At 39.8% G+C, this 18215-nt stretch overlaps 1 long non-coding RNA gene across 1 annotated transcript; it reads right to left on the minus strand.

The window, feature by feature from the left end:
• Positions 1–1848: 1848 nt before the first annotated feature.
• LOC148109478 (uncharacterized) lies at positions 1849–4006 on the minus strand. Its single transcript, XR_015725827.1, has 2 exons — positions 3416–4006; positions 1849–3122 (listed from the first exon to the last, which is right to left on the minus strand). It is a non-coding gene; the product is annotated as an uncharacterized LOC148109478 (long non-coding RNA).
• Positions 4007–18215: the final 14209 nt, after the last annotated feature.

An 18215-nucleotide genomic window follows, 5' to 3' on the forward strand; every position in this document is an offset into this window, starting at 1 on the left:
TCAAGAGAGGAATTCACTCTTTCGGGTGTTATTGTCTCCATGACATCCCCATCTACCAACCAGCTGTCTACCACCATAGTGCCCTCCCCTCCCCTTCATCCAGCTAAGGTTTTGAGTTCCTGAGACATCCTCATTTTGCATTAACTATCCTTAGCCATTTCATGTTTCACTTAGCCACTTATTTCTTACTCCCCTTTAGGCTAATTGTTTGGTCTGAAAGGCCTAAAAACTTTCATATCAAAAAGAACAAAGCCATTCCATGCTTTTATCTGAATAAATTAGACTGCTCACTTCTGTCAAGTCATACAACTAACAATACTAAGATGAGTTATTCCAAACTCACCAGAGTCTCTGAAAATTCCCTTCTTATAAACAACATTCTTCTTGTGGAATGTGGCTGAATAAAATCCTCAATGTAAAGATCCAAAACTGACCCCTTTTCATCTGGAGGTTAGGAAGGACACCATCTTGGCAGTTTTAAGGAGGACTTATCCTCACAACTATGAGGATGGACCGGTCCTCCAATCTCAGACCCTGGTAGACCTCAGACGCTGAACTCCAAGATTTGTGGAATGAAAACCTTTCCTTCTCATCTTGATTTTCTAATAAGCTACAAAGAATATGCCTTGATGTTCATATTCAATCAGAAGCCAAAATGCCCCACTTGTTTATTTGAAAACTCCCCCTATTTTCCATACCTAGCTGCTGAGAAGAATTTTTTGCAGCTCATAAAATCATAAATAATACCACTTACTTTAGAAATCATCTAGGTCAGTCCTTCTCTTTTACAGATAAGGAAAGTGAGGCTCAGAAAAGTGAAATGAATTTCCCAAAACCACAGGGTTAAGAGCAGAATAAAGTCAAGAATCCAGGCCTTGGTGTTTTCAGGTCAGAGATTTTTCCCACTTAAGACACAGTTCTTCCCACCTGCAGTGAACACTGACCACCTGCCTACCCTGGCCAGAGCCACTAAATGCAGCTGTCAGCTTCTTGCCGATTGACTTGGATCAAACCTCACAAAAGCTTATGTGGTTCAAGCTGGGACATCTTCCATGGCAGACTTAGAAATAGCCACCTATGTCCTATTAAAGAAAGGAGACAACACAGAAATAAGATTCTCCCATATGTTGCACTTCTTTCTCCCCCAGTGTCTGGTAAGGCGCTGCTTACAAGTCTATCGCCCAACTAAACCAAAAGCCTCTCAAAGGCAGCCCCTCTGTCTTCGTTCATAATTATTTGTCTTTCCATTTTAGTCATCTTTATATCCCCAACACCCAATATCGCCTCACACATTATTAAAATAATGTCTTTTATGTCACATACTTTCTATGGAGGCAAATGAGCTGCTCAGAAGTTCCTTGTGTGGCCACGTTACTGGTTCTCGTTAACTGGGATACGGAAGTCCACTGGCTGTCTGCCTGTCAGGACAGCGGCACATTCCCAGCCCTCTCAGGGATTACACAGAAATCACTCAGTATCTGATTCTATCCCCTTGCCTCCAACAACTCTTCTACAACTTCCTTCCTGGTACCTTAAGGAAGTTCACATGTGATAGCATGGTCCTTCCCAGGCTGACACCACTGGCTTGATTTCCTCCCCAGCCTTTCTTGCACCCCCCCCCCCAGGGCCAAGTTCACTGATGCTGTTTCCTTTGCAACACCTTGTTTTCTCTACCTCATGATGCCCTTCCTCATCTTCATCCAGTAAACTCATCAGACTTAACATCGTGCTAAATAACTACTCCTCCATACATACTTCATGCTCCCTTCTCTGAGCTCCCATAAGGTTTCGTAATACTATTGTCGTTTACAAGTTTTGTCTCTGAAGAACCACCTGGGAGGGTATTAATTCTTTTTTTTTTTTTTTTTTTTTTTTTTTTTTTTTTTTTTGATGAGGGTATTCATTCCTGGGAAAGTCAGAGACTTAATAAGCTAGTTATTGTAGCAAGTCTGTGGGTCCCCAGAAATGCAAATCATCAACTTTAGGTAAAGTTGATACCTTTATACTTCTTGGCTGTATCTTCGAGACAGAGGGGACATATGTGTTCATTTATTCAACTGGTAGGTATCAAGTGCCTAACACGTGCTAGCCACGGCTCCAAGAGCTGGGGATACAGCCGTAAGCCAGGGGCCCATGGCCTGATAGAGAAAATAACAAAGAGCCTTTACAGGGGAGTCTCCTCAGCAAAACATTGCCCGGGGTTAGTTAGGTCTTAGCCCCATTACTTTATTAGAGAATTTGCAGAAAAGTGACCCATTAATAAGCTTTGAGTTGAAAAAAGAACCAAAACCAGTTTCAACCAGGAAAACACTGCACTCTCATTCTCTAGCTCTGCCCCACTTGGTTAAGTGACATGTGTCATGGTTACAATTAAGGGAGGAACTGTTGAAGAATGGTTCACTATTTCACGAGATTTTTTTTTCCTACTTTTTTCTTTGTAAGCCTTTGCCTTTGAAGCTTCCTGCTTCAAGACCTTTATGTTATACAGGAGAGGATCAGGCCAATGACTTCTAAAGCTGGGATGAAAACGCCCAGAATTTTATGGAGTTTCTGAGCATTGATTCCCTTAATGACCCAAAAATCAGCCTTGTGTGAAAGCGATCACATGCAAAACACAGCAACGCTTTTTGAAGCACCAGACAGGAACTGAGTGTGATGTGCTCACTAACTTGGAAATTGCTCAAAAGGTTTGCTTTGAAGTACATGGCTGAGCACAGCCCATGGATGCCAAACGTCATCCCCTCTCAGCTGACCGAACTGGTGCCAAAATGAGACCCTCGCCCTATGAGACCCTCCGCTTGGGCAGCCTAACACAGCCCTAAATGGAGAAATCACCTCCTGCTGCCCAGGCAGGAGGAGCTTCATTGGACCGAACGCAAAGCCGTTTCCATGGGAATAGGCATCTGAGCGATGTGGCAGCCCCATCCCACCGCTCAGCCCGGGCTCCCCTCTGGTTCCTACTTCCATGTCTGCGTGTCTCCCAGCCTCGGTGCTCAGGACCTGGAGCTGCACGTCGCCATTCATTTCTCAGAGCGAGAGCTTCAGCCTTCTCACCTACCTGTGCTTTCAGGGGTGTTGAAGCTCCACCCGGTTGCTCATGTAAAGGCGAGTACGTTTCTTTACTGCAGTTACAATCATATCAAGAAGAAAGAATAAAAAGGGAGACTTCGATAAAACAGAAGTTGCCTGTTCAGTGCCAATGCTTTGCCTTTTATTTTAGTCCATTTCACATAAATTCACTCAAAGATACAACAAACAGAATTAGAGAGCTGTCAGTAGAGGGACGGAACATGCTGAAAACAAAAATAAATAAATACCATGCGAAATATTTTTTAAAAACTCAAAAACTTACTAGAACATTAGTCTTTATCCTAATCATTAAATTAAATTAAAATCATTTAAAACAAACTCTTACCAAGTCCAATTAGCCCATTCCTCATGATCTGTAAACTATGGTCAACCACGACTTCCCTGGCACGAGCATGGCAGTATGACCGGCAACACAGAGCCTATCAGGACATGACAGAACTTACTGAAATGACAGGGAATTCCTTATGTGGTATCCCAATGACCTGAAAAAAAGGAGTGGAATTCTTAGGTTCTTGTGATAGCCAGTATTCAATTAAAGAATCTGATTTGGTGTCGTCATATCCATGTTTTCTTAAGCATTTGAAATGTTCTGCTAAAAATTTTTACATTTGACAGTTGAACATGGAAACCCAAACCAACCCAGCTTTTTAAAATTGATCTCATGTATCTCTGAACACCAATTCAAAAACTGCTGAGAGTTTGCTTCTATTTGGAACATTCGGAACCACAGAAAAAGATACATGGTTAATTCTTTAAGTGTATCTAGAATGCCCTTCTTTTGTGACGGTAACAATAACAATAATACCACACATTTGCTTGCCACTTTACAATTCACAAAGTAGTTTTCCATGCATCCTATCTTCTGGGAGCCTGTAAGTTCCAGCAAGGCAGGACCGAGTTGTCTTATTCAGGCCTGTGTCCCTCATGCCTGCTGCAGTTAAATGCTAACTACCTTTGTTTTTATATAATGAGTAATTTCATTCAAGTAGGCATACCAGGTAGAAATATCCTTATTCTAGAGATCAGAGGAGTTAAATGATATGTACACAGAAAGATAATAAGTGGTCAAGCTGGTATCGGGGCCAGGCCTTCTGGTCCCAGATCCATTTCCCTTGCCATTGACAACACTATGTCATCATGCATAATATATTTTTTCAGCAGTTGTTAATCCACAAACTGTTAGGTTTTTTTTTACGGTGTCACTGGATCCATGTGAAAAGAGTATGGGCTATATAGCTTTCCCATTTTGTTGATGTGAAAAGTGAGATTCCGCTGGGTCCCAATCACCCCACTACCAAGCAGCAGAGGCGGGGCTGCAGCCGAGATCGCCAGAGTCTATGTCCAGGGCCCTTCTCTCTGCGAGGTCTCATTACTCTTCCCAAGCCTTCAAGGGGCAGCTCTCTCGTTTCTGCATTTAATGACACTGCCTCTAGCTCCCAAGGGCTCATCCTCCTGTGACAGGCTCAGACATGTGCACTGCTGACCATATGATAAACCCGAGCCTGACAAACACGAAAATGGGACACAAAGAAGGCAGAAAGTTCTGTCAGTCCAACAAGAAACTAAGGCATGTAGGGACACAAAGTATAACCCTGATTCTGCCTCCAATTTACTTTTTAATCATGACTAAAACACCTACTTTTGATTTCTTAGCCTATAAAAAGGGGGAAAAATAAATAGGAGGCTAAATTTTATTTAATCCCATCTTTTTTTTTTAGAATCTATCCTTTCCAGCTTAAACTTAAATAAATTAAAAGCTATTTAATTTCTGAACAGATGCTACTTAGACTTACTGTGATGATCATTTTGCCATATTTACAAATACCAAATCGTCATGTGGTACACCTGAAACTAATATAATGTTATACATCACTTAAACCTCAATTATAAAAATTATTTTCCTACCTTTAGACCTGCGTCCTTGTAACACAGGCCACTTCATCTAACCCCCACTAACAGAACCCTCATCTTGTTCAGAGGCCATGTGCCTATTTACCATACGCCTCCTACTTATCTAAGTGGTGGCTCTCTGCACCATTGTGCATTAGAATCACCCTGGTGCTTTTTAAAAATACTTACTGCCTTGTGGCTGCCCAGATCGGTTAGATTAAAAACTCTATCCACTTTTTTTCTCAGCAGAATGAGACAGCTGGGTTTATTTCACTTAATAATGATAAGTAATTTTATCTCTATAACTTTCTTATAGTGAATTAAGGCACTTCAATTTTCCCTATCTAGAGTCAATCAACAACCGTCTGTAGAAAATTTCTAATTTAATGTGAAATAACCTGAAATTTCTTCACAACTTTTGAGGGGAGTAAACTGTGCACAAAATTCACTGAGCACTACAAATAAAATTAACATCACCTTTTTTTCTTGGAAGAGAGTTAGTGAAAAAGAATGAGAGAGAAATTGGTTCACTTTAATAGATGATTATTTTTAATTGGAGAAAAGGTGCCATGTTCTAGGGAAAACTGAAATGCTTCTTAGCAGCTACCAATATAAGCTACTGCAGCGACATGTATATTTTGCAAAATGTATAATAGGAATGAATGCAGTGGCTATTTTTAAAAACATGGTTTTGGTGGGGGGAATATGGTGCCACTTCCAAAAAAAGGAGCACTGGAGTTTGAAACTGACCACTTTGTCACTAAATTACTTTGACAGTTTCAAGGGACTGAATTTGTAAATGACATGAAACAGCTACTACAAGAACAAAATTGTCTGATTCCTGTTACTTTGTGGTTGCTCCATCTTTCAGTGACAAAGGCATTTTCTAGAAGTCACTGAGAATCATGTATGAGCACATTAAGTTGTTTTCCACCATGAAAAACAGATCAAAAGGACTCCCTGAAGCCATGTCTGTCCTTTATTTCTGCTAGTATAATTACTAATCTACTTGGTGGAACACTGGTATTTTACTTTTGCCTAGGTTCGTGATTATATTACTTTTTTTACCCTCCTGTCTAAAATGCCAGCAGTAGGCCAGAAGAGCTCAGTGACTTTGGTCATAATAAAATTTTTAAATTAAGAGTGACATACAGATCTCATGGCACGGCAGAGACAAGAAAAGGACTGGGAGCCGGCTCATTTATGTATGAGCTACAGCATGATACATACTCATTATATAGGAGTTGCAAACAACTTTACGGGCTACAGTATCTTTTTTTTTTTTTTTAAGATTTTATTTATTTATTTGACAGAGAGAGAGCCAGCCAGCGAGAGAGGGAACACAAGCAGGGGGAGTGGGAGAGGAAGAAGCAGGCTCATAGCTGAGGAGCCTGATGTGGGGCTCGATCCCAGAACGCCGGGATCACGCCCTGAGCCGAAGGCAGACGTTAACCGCTGTGCCACCCAGGCGCCCCTACAGTATCTGTGAATAAAGAAATACAAAGAAAAAGTGATCTTCGGGGGAAATCCTTAAAATGTTTTTAAAAAAAGTTTCTCACTCTGACACTATTGAATGTAGTCAATTTTATCAGAATGATATTGTTGTATCACTATTCATCCTTTTCTTCTGTGCTCACTAACCATCAGGCACTGCCAATACAGAAAAAGAGAGCAGTGGGGGAGAAAGTTGCACCAACAGCTACATTCATGGTATTACACATGGGAACGGTCATGGACTGTTTCAATGCCACCCAAGAAATGCTTGTCCCACAAGAAGCTGTCCTGTTGCTCAAAACATCTGCACGTGAATCTGTTGGGTGCTTGTTAGACACACAAATTCCTGAGCTCCTCTCCACCCTGAAGGAATCACAATCTCTGCAGGTGGAATCCAGAAATCACTACTTAACACACTCTTCAGGCAATTCTTATTCACAGGAAAATCTGAGAGCAAGCGGACTCAAAATGGACCCAAATTTATCCATATTGTCTCTAGTCCTTTAAAGAAAAAGAAGGTGTTTGCATCTGACTCTGACCCCAGGAACTAAATGTTGGTGTACATCTTAAGCTCGGTAGGAAAGTATTCATTTTCCATTTCAGATAGAAAGCATTAGGGGGCGGGGGCAGGGTGGCAAACCATCAGTACAATTGGAGGACTTAAAAGCAGAGTCCCGGTGTTCCTTGAGACAGTTGAAGTCATTACTGCTAATCACTCGGAGAGAAAGCACATGCACCAAAGAGCATGCGAAATGCCTGCAGGTCTGTAGAAGTCCCTCAATTGAGACATGCTTCATGTAGAAATGGATAATTAGAGAGTGCATGTTCAATTAAATTTGAGGATCTATGAGGTACTAAGAAATATAGAGTGCTAAAAGGCTGGTTACAGAAACATTTGTTATTGCTAAGTATGAAAAAAAAGAACTCTTTTGAAGTCTGAAGTCTAGAGTGCATCTTTAATGCTACTTCAATGGAGGTAGCGTCTTGGATTTGGTAACTATTGTTTAATCTAGCATTTTTTTTTTAAGTAGAAATAACTTAATTACAAACAGCATAGGCTCTTAACATGGATTTAATGATGATGGGAGAGGTGGGATTATTGCTCACCAAATGAATTAAAATATATTTCTTAAGGGGCGCCTGGGTAGTCGTTAAGCGTCTGCCTTCGGCTCAGGGCGTGATCCCGGTGTTCCAGGATCGGGTCCCACAATAGGCTCCTCTGCTGGGAGTCTGCTTCTTCCTCTCCCACTGCCCTGCTTGTGTTCCCTCTCTCGCTGGCTGTCTCTCTGTCACATAAATAAATAAAATCTTTTAAAAAGTAAAAAATAAAAAATTATATACATATGTATATATATATATGTATACATATATATATATTTCTTAAATTCCATTTTGAGCAACAATCCCAACCAACCCCCTATCCTGCAATGCATACATTCAAAGGTACCAACTCGGGAATGCTGTGACATTGTATTGTGTTTGTTTCTGATGGGGGAGACAACTCCACTTTGTCTTCTCATTTAAATCACTGTAAATAGAAGCAGTGCACAATATTGAGTGATAAAAACTCTCAGGCAATTAAAATTTGCTCACCTAATCAAAAAATAGGTATCAAACTTTCAGGTCCTAATAATTTTTCTTGAACTTGCAACAAAGAATACCTGAGTAACAGATAGCCCATGTACTTCATATCTTAATTTCACATCTGAAAGGAAGGAATCCAGCCTATTGCTACAACTTGTACAAATATTCGTTAATGTCTTCCCAGGACAATACATAAAGAGACATTCTAGCTATGACATGACTTTTATAACACTCCCAGTAGTTTTAGGATGAACTGTAGAATATACAAATGCAAGAAAAATAATTCATTCAATGATTTTTTTACATGACTACAATGTTTCTAGATGGTATTTTCTACATACTTGAGATACCTCAGTGAACAACAAAGAGAGAAAAAAATTGTGCCTCCATGCTACTTGGGAAAAACAATAAATATAATTTATAAAGTAAATTATGCAGTATATAAGATTGTGATTAATGCTGTGGAAAAAAATAGATCAGAGTAAGAGGGTTTGGAAGTGAGAGGGTGGCGAGGTAGTTTACAATGTAAATAGGATTATCAGGATAGTCCCAAAAAAGAAGGTGAAGATTTGAGCACAGACTTGAAGGTGAGGTCATTACAAAACAGATATTTAAGGAAAGAGTGCTACACAGCAGGAAAGTCTATTTGGTACACGGAACACAAAGGGGCCTATGCAGAAGTAGTAGGAGCTAAGGGGGAGTGGTAGAATATTAGATCAAAGAGTCATAGGGAGGGAGTGGCAGACCATGTAGATCCTTTCAGTCCATTTCAAAGACTTGGTTGATCCTTTGAGAAAGATGGGAAGCCACTGATGAGGTTTTTGGAGGTTTTTGTTTGTTTGTTTTTGAGAGAGAGAGGGAGAACACACATGCATCTGCTCACACGCACGCACACACACACACACACATGCACGTGCGAGCATATGAGCAGGGGGAGAGCAGAGAGAGAGAATCCCAAGCAGACTCCCAACTCAGTGGGGAGCCTGAAGCAGGGCTTAATCTCACAACCCTGAGATCATGACCTGAGGTGAAATCAAGAGTCAGTCGCTTAACCGACTGAGTCACTCAGGTGTCCTGCCACTGAAGTAGTTTGAACAGAAATGATAGAACTACGCACATAGCTAGTCCTACGACCCTAAAGCAGAGCAGCATGGGGTTTAGGGACATGAGCTTTAGAGTCAAGTAGAGTTGAGTTTGGATTTTTGCTCCGCCGAACTCTTGTTCAATTTTCTCATCTACAGAAAGGGGTAATCCTTGCTTCAGAGGGTGGTTGTAAATATTTACTGAGGTAATACTTAAACTGCCTATTTCAGGGTTGTGTTTTTCAAGATGGTAGCAAAAGGCTTTTCTGTCCTTTCTTCTTGTAAAAATTACAGCCATGTGACATAATAAGAGAAATCTCCTCCAGAATATAAAGATCAAAATTAGATGGAGAAAAAAAGCAAATGGAGAAATCATAACTAAGAGAGAGGATGCAGTGCAGGCCTAAGCATTTATAAAGGGAGATAATTCCCACTTTCATGCTAGTCCACACCACACTATTGTACCCCTGCCCATGTCTACTCCTAGATATTAAGAAATAAATATTAATGCAAAACCCCCAATAGTTCTTACTATAACCATCACTGTAGTTAACAGTGAATTTCCCCTATATTTACTTTTCTAATTGACAATAATGTATAGCCCCAAAGATACCTGGACTAACTCTCGCTTTCACTTATTCTTTTGGGGCAATCCACTAAATATATCACCCTCATCTTCATCTTCTATAACCCAGCCTTGAACATACATCTCTTCGTCAAACATCTTAAAGGACTTTTTTTTGCCCACAAGAAGAAACCTGTACTCCTTAAGCAGGCCCACTGGTGTCCCTCCAGGTATGTCCCTATGAGAGTTTTGTGCCAGGGAAACTATTTGTTCTTTGAACACACTTATTCCTATGCCTAAATCTGTATTAGTCCTTCTGTCCACAATTCCATCATTGACCATTTCTACTTATCAAAGCCCTACTATTCCTTTAAGAACCAGGTCACATTTTAGATCCTCTATCAACATTTGCTCACCAAACCAGCCCTCCACAGTCACTCCATCTTCAGAACTATCTAGCCCTCTTCTCTGTGCCATTCATTTATACTCAGTACCTGCTACCTTCTACTTTTACTTATCTTTGTATACAATTCTCCTTACTCTCTAGTTTCACTATAAATCCCTGACAGGTTTAAAAATCTGGGTATGTCCAAAACTACTCCTGCAGTGACCAGTTTTGCCAAGAGCCCAAGAAATCAAGCAGAGTTCAAAACAACAAAAGATTCAGAAGCCTCAGAAAAGAACAGCCAAAAAAAGTAAGGATTCAGAAAGTAATGCCATTAAGAAGTTTAGAACACTTGTCATTATCTAGCTTAGAGAAGAGAAAGCTGGGAGAGACCTAAAAGTCTCTCGCAAGTGTGAGAGGATAATTAGGTTTATGGCTATTCTCAATGTTTATTAAGAAAAAGAGAGTCTGAAGCAATGTGATTTGAAAACTTGGCAAGACATTAAGAAGAACTTTCTATGAGGATTCTGAGAAACTGAAATGTACATTATCAAGGTAAAAAGGTTTTCCTGAATTTCTTGAGTTTTTAAAAATAATGATTCAGCTTCAGAGCTGATATGTAAGGAGCTTGGAAGTTGTCACTTTTGTCCTTACTACACATAAAAGCTAAACAAACTGAAAATCAACAAATTTTTTTACCCATCAAAGAACTGAAATAACAGGGTAAAGGACCACCTTAAAATCTGGAGAGACAGGTAAATCCAGAACACCACAGCCTAGATCTATTTACCTGAAGCAAAAGCTGCTGGAGATACAAACTGGTAAGAAAACTTAAATAGTAATTTTGAAAACTGAGGTGAGCAGAGTGTAGACTAGCATAAAAATGAGAAACTCCTGGGGAGCAACAGTCTTGTTCCCCACCAAGTTTTGTGGGGCTTACCTCCAGAATGCCACTAGGTTCTCAGTCAGGAGTTGATAAAGATTACCTGTGGCTCTGGCAGAGGGAGGAGAAGTGTAATCACTGAAATACTCACAGAAGGTTCTCCACAACAAAGGGCTACTCTCCAGGGGAAAGACTTTATCAGAGCTTTATTCCTCCTTGGGAAAAGGCTTTTCTCCTACCCTAGCCCCATCTAGCCTTCTCATCTTACCTAAGAGAGTAGGGGAAGGCTAAGAAACATTTGTGAAGGTCACAGACTCACTAAAGACTAGCATTTAATCATAAGATTATAGAATGCTTTTCCTCCCTCACACCTTACCACCACACCAAAAGTCCTCCCATAAAGGTGGATTACAGCTGAAAGAAATTCAAGATGCAGATTTTCTCTGAGGAGGAGCACCTAGGGAAGCCCAGAGTCAACAAGGACATAAAAATAAGAGGACTAGAAGAACGTGAAGCCTCTGCCACCTACAGCTACAACAAAAAGAAATATAGTCCAACTCCTAACTAGACTAACATACAGCCTTACCACACAGGTCTATCTACCTCAGTTCCTATTATAAAATCAAATGCTATAAATTACCAACACTGTAAATGAAGAATGACTTTGATGGGTTCATCGGTAAATAAATACAGAAGAGGAAAGAATAAATGAGATTCTTTAAGAAAATAGTCAAAATAGCTCACTGGAAGCACTATTCACAATAGCCAAAAGGTGGAAACAACTCCAATGTCTATCAGCAGATAAATGGGTAATAAAATTTGATCTATACTTACAATGAAATATTTCGCAGCCACAAAAAGGAGTGCAGAACTGATACTCGCTATAACTGAAATGAATCTCAAAAGTATGCTAAGTGAAAGAAGCCAGACACAAAGGTCATATATTTTGATTCCACTTGTATGAAATACCCAGAATAGAGAAGTCCAAACAGAATGTAAACCAGTCATTACCAACAGCTTATAGCAGAGGGAAGTATGGAGTAACTGCTTACTGAACAAATAGTTTTGAGGTGACAAAAATATTTTTGGAACTTACTATCGATGGTAGCTGCACAATACTGTGAATGTACTAAATGCCCCTGAATTGTGCACTTTAAAATGGTTAATTTTATGTTTGTGAATTTCACTTAAATAAAAAGAAAGCTACATCACTAGAATTCCCAAACTAAAATTTAACAGAGAGAAAAACAAAATGAAAAAGAAAAGTACAGAACCATGAAATAATTTCAAAAGGTATAACATATATATATATATATATATATATATATATATATATATATATATATATATATATATATATAATTGGAATACCAGAAGGAGAAGAGAGAGAGAACATAACAGAAAATTTAAAATAATAATGGCTAAGAATTTTCCAAAATTAATGACAGGCACCAAACAACAGATACAGAAAACTCATATAACACCAAGCAAGTTAAATGCTGAAAACCCTACCTTCAATATATCTTATTCAAATTTCATACAACCAAAGACAAAGATAAAATCTTGAAAGAAGCCAGAGGTTAGGAAACAAGAACAACAAATACCTTATTTATAGAGGAACAAGGATAAAAATTACAGCAGAAGCCATGCAAGAAAAAAGAGAACAAAATGAAATATTTAAAGTGTTTTTTTTAAAGTCACCAACCTAGAATTCTATACCCAGCAAAAATACCCACCAACAGTGAAGGAAGGAAGGATTTTCTCAGATAAGCAAAACCTAAAGGACCTCATCAGCAGTAGAACTGTCCTATAAAGAATGTTAAAAGAATGTCTCAAGGAGAAGAAAATTTGGATCTGTTTTTCAAGGTCAGAAACTCGGATCGATGTAAACAAAGGACAGGCACTGGGGAAAGATAAATGAAGTTAAAATAAAATCTTTAATTTTCTTATTCTTAACTTTTCTAAAGCATAACTAATAAGGGTAACAATGTTTTGGGTATATGGATAAGTGAAATGAATGACAGCATTGTCATAGGGATGGGAAGGAAAAATTGAGACTACTCTTTTATAAAGTATCTGTACTACATGTGAAGTGGTACAGTGTTACTTGGACTTAGATCAGTTAAAAATAATAATTAAAATTATAGACAATTATTTGCCTGAGGTTGCTGAAATGTAATTCAATACAAGAAGGGAAAGACAGAAGTAAACTATATAATCCAGAAAAGAGAAGGCTTATGTGTACATATGTGTGTGACTAGGGGCAGAGGAGCAGGGAAGGGTGCCATGGTGGAGAATACAAAAATATTTGAAGATATCTTGTCAAAGAAGAATCAGGCATGGGGTGCCTCGGTGGTTCGGTCAGTTAAGCATCCGACTCTTGGTTTCAGTTCAGGTCATGATCTCAGAGTCCCATGTCAAGCTCGAGTCCCATGTCGGGCCCCTCACTCAGTGAGGAGTCTGCTTGAGATTCCCTCGCCCTCTACCCATCCCACTGCTCATGCTCATGTTCATGCACTTTTTCTCAAATAAATAAATAAAAATCTTTAAAAAGAAAGAAGAAGAATCAGGAATACTCTTCATTGTTCCTGAGGGCAGAAATGGTACAAATAATTAAGAGCTACAGAAAAGTAAATTCAGATTTTAAAAAAGATACATTTTCTAAGCATTAGACCTGTCCAAACACAGGGTGCTCGGCTTGGAAAGTAGTGATGCCTTCAACAGTAGAATTTTTCAAGCACAGGCTGAAAGATGACTGGAAATGATATTGTAGAGTACACCCTTCATTGGACCAGGAAAAGACAGAGGTAGGACAACAATGGCCTTGAAAATCACTTGGAACTTTACAATTCTATGATTCTACCTTTTGAATAAAAAAAAGAAAATCCCATCCTGGATAAATCCTATGAAACTTGGAGTTTTTCATCATTAGCACAATAAAGATGGCAGTGAAGTACCTGAATTTTAAGTGCATTTTAACATGTTTAGAGTCAGGATTCCCTGGCCATGGGCATCTAAATATGACTCTGGCTAACGTGGGACATTTGGGGAAGAACATCAGAGAAATCACAGGCTTGAATGAAGGCTAGAGAACCAACCTTGGCAACAGGATTCCTCAAGGGAGCTCCAGACAGCTAGGAAATAGGAACTATCTCAGAACAGAAAGAGTAAAGTCAATTTTCCCCTGCTGTGATGAACATACTCCAACTATTATTTATTTTCAGCCTCCTCAGGATCCAAAACCTCCAGTAAGAAGTGTTTGATTGTCTGTGCTTAGTTCATGGACACACAGTGGCTGTGAGAGGGAGAAGGACAGCCTGGACTCTAGGGTTTCTGACCTTTACTGGGGGATGCAGGCAGCTTTATCTCTATCTCAATCAGAGTCATTCAGGAAAACAGAAGCCACACTAGTTTTGTTTTGTTTTTTTAAGATTTTATTTATTTATTTGACAGAGAGAGAGAGAGAGCACAAGCAGGGGGAGCAGCAGAGGGAGAAGCAGGCTCCTCACTGAGCAAGAACCCAGATGCAGGACTCGATCCCAGGACTCTAGGATCATGACCTGAGCTGAAGGAAGACGCACAACTGACAGAGCCACCCAGGTGCCCCACACTAGATATTTTAACCAGAGAGATTTTAATATAGGCTATTGAAGGACTGAAAAGTCAAACAAGAGTGCTGAAGAAACACAGAGGTAGTAAGTGCAGGAAGCATTTACCATCCCAGGGTTGCCAGAGCAAAGGGAAGAGGTTGGGTTATCAGAATCCAAAAGCTTGGAGAAACTCTGCACTGCTGAAGTCCAACCGCTAAGAAAGAGAGCAGAGTCCAGCTGCTGCTGGTGTCTTCAGAGCTCAAAGGAAGGGCTTGCAAATCTAGGCTCAGACCTCTGAGGAGGGGGTGCTCTGCCTGGTTCCTGCTGGTAGGCCTAAGCCCAGCAAGAAGTGCTGCAAGAAGATGCACACCAGAACGAACAGCAGCTGCGGGGGTGAAATACCATTCCTGGGGCACTGAAGACAGGAAGAGCAAGTAAACCTCCTAGTCTCCACCTAGGCCCTCTATAAACAGGAAGTCAGCTAGCAAGGGAGAATTTGCATAATCCCAGCCCAACTATCACAAGCCAGGTATAGCAGCTTGAATGAGAGCTGACAGACAATTGCTTAATCACTGGTACGTCATTCCACCAAGACCAACACACTGATTGAAGGAATCGTCCGGAGGAAATTGGGTTGCTTGGAAAAAAGCAAAGTGTTTTGGTTGCCCAGCGACCAAACATGGGAATATGAGAACTCCAGAAGACTAGGAATAGCCACCTCCTAAGTATCTATTAAAAGATAGCTACCTCTCGCAGTTTCTAAAAAGGTTGCAAAAATATTCTGATTTTTTAATTTAAGAGGTTGGCTCAGTAATGGCTTTTGGGGGAAAGTCTAAAAATGATATAATGCTTCACCCACTCAATGTATGGCTCCAGGTATATGGAACACAGAGATCAAAGAGCAAGCATAAATTTGCAGAATTAAATGCTAATAGAGTTCATTCCTAAGTAACTGGTGATGGGCATTTTGCAGTACATATGAGAAGAAAGGAAAATCTCCTTAGAAATAGTCACTGGAGGGGCACCTGGGTGGCTCAGTCTGTTAAGCTTCCGACTTTTGATCTCAGCTTAGGTCATGATCTCAGGGTCATGAGATCGAGCCCTGCATCAGGCTCCGTGCTAGGCATGGAGCCTGCTTAAGATTCTCTTTCTCCCTCTCCCTCTGCCCCTCCTTGCCCTGTGCTCACTTGCTCTCTCTAGAAGAAGAAGAAGAAGAAGAAGAAGAAGAAGAAGAAGAAGAAGAAGAAGGAGGAGGAGGAGGAGGAGGAGGAGGAGGAGGAGGAGGAGGAGGAGGAGGAGGAGGAGGAGGAGGAGGAGGAGGAGGAGGAGGAGGAGGAGGAGGAAGAGGAGGAGGAGGAGGAGGAAGAGGAGGAGGAGGAGGAGGAGAGGAGGAAGAAGAAGAAGAAAAGAAAAGAAAAAAGAAAGAAAAAGAGAAAGAAAGAAAAGAAAAGAAAAGAAAAAAAGTAGTCATTGGAATTTTGTACTAAAAATATTGGCTTTGGATCAATTACAGACTGAAGTACCAAGAGTCCTCTGCAATTAATGTTAAAGGCTCAGAAAAAGGGCACAGCAAATGCAGGGCAGATAGGGACATGAGAACTGGGGACACATGGAAAAGTCGACAAGGGACGGAGACAACCAAACCTAACGAGCACAGGAGTAGCTCCTCGGCACCAAACTAAGCATTCTACTGATCACCACAGGAGAAGAATCCAAAGTTCATATCAAACTCAAAAAAATAAAATAAAAAAATCAAGTGCACATATTAAACTAAAACAAAACAAAAAAAAAACAAACTTAATAAAATCCCACAGTATGTGACTGGCAGTTGATAATATTTGTTTAAAAATTAGCTCCCAAGCTAGTGCTGGACAGATGAGGTTTCAAGAGGGGCATGTGGCTCTAAGATGTACTCTCTGAAAGGAATAGTATTCTGTGGTCTGCTGGGTGCTTCAGGATTCATATTAGCATAGTATAGGGCTTGAGAGCCTTGCTGTAAAGAGAAATGGCTTACCCTCAACTCAGCGTATCCTCCATTTATTTCAACCAAGAAGCCTGGTTTCAATCAGCATCTCCCTGAATGTTTTTTTTTTTTTCAGAACATGGTTTGCAATACATTGCTATATATTGTTTATAAAAAGCATATAATTCCCCATTTCATAGAATAAACTCATTTCTTTTCAATCCCTTGTTGTCTTAATAAAATCAAAAGTAAAACCCCTCTAGATGTCATTTTTTAAAAATGTCCAGATCTGATGGTTTCAAACTTTTACTTGCAGGCAAGATTCTGGTGCCAAAGACAGGCCAGGTGAGCAACACTCCCCTTCCCATGCTGCCTTACTGGCCCCTTGTTACTTCTGGACAGGACCCACACAACTCACATGAACTATTTCCCTCTGGTGAGACACAATACAATTGCTCACAGGCAGCTTAACAGCTCTTATGGGTACATTGGACTCTTCCTTGTTTTCCCAAAATTCCAAAATTGGTGAACATTTGGGGGAAAAAAATAGGGAAAAATAAGGATTTACTAAATCAGAATTTCTGGCCTCCCAACCTAAATATAATTTGGCTAAAATAAAAAATGGACCTGTTTAAGAAGATGAAATACCTATTGATGCATTATGAAATTAGATAAGCACATCTCTCACCGATGGCAATTTTAACATATTCCAAGGTAATTTTACTCCACCTGATTGTTTGAGGAAAGATGGGTGTCTCTCTACACCTATTTTGAAAGCAAACTATAAAATGACCCCGAGTTTCTGAAAGTTCCCAGATGGTGCTTTGTAAATGCATAAAATACACATGCTTGTTCTCTCTGCCTCCCTCCTTCCCTCTCTTCTTCTCTTCCTGTCTCTCTCTCTCTCTCCCTTCCAAAACTAGCTCTTGGCTATTATCACGTTCTGTTAAAGGGCTGGAAAGCAAACTTGCAATTTGGGTTAAAATGGAATGTAGTTTCATAGAACTGAACTAAAGTGGAGAACTTTTAGGAAATATTAAGTGGCAGAATAACATTTCAGAAATTTTGAAAGCCCAAATCAGTTAAGAATGACAAATATAACTCTGCTTTTATGGAATGCAGGCAAGCTAAATTTTGTTTCAGAAAGGTATAAGTCTTTCTTTTTTGGAAGATTGTATTTAAATACATCCCAGTTTCATTTTTTAATTTCCAAATGTTGCCTCAAGTTCCAGACATCATTGAAAGGCTGATCACCCTGTTTTCATATCAGAGAAGAAGCACTATGTGATGTGAGAATTTATGTCAGAGAACAGGATCTCTACTATCAGAAATATGTAAAGGAGGGGCACCTGGGTGGCTCAGCCAGTTGAGGGTCTGACTCTTGATTTTGACTCAGGTCGCGATCTCAGGGTCGTGAGATGGAGCTCCACATCAGGCTCCATGCTCAGTGCAGAGTCTGCTTGACCCTCTCCCTCTGTTCCTTCCCTGGCACTCTCTATCTTTCTCTTAAATAAATAAATAAATAAATAAATAAATAAATAAATAAATAAATAAAAATCTTAAAAAAAGAAATACGTAAAGGAGAGTTGTCAAAATTAGAGTAACTAACATTAATAGCAATTTACAGCTTATAAACTATTTTCAGTGATATGATTTCATTTGGCTATCCAAATAACCCATGACAGAAGT

This window comes from Ursus americanus, chromosome 9 (assembly GCF_024610735.1).
Source record: "Ursus americanus isolate L20-20 chromosome 9, mUrsAme1.1.p, whole genome shotgun sequence".
NCBI classification, from domain to species: domain Eukaryota; kingdom Metazoa; phylum Chordata; class Mammalia; order Carnivora; family Ursidae; genus Ursus; species Ursus americanus.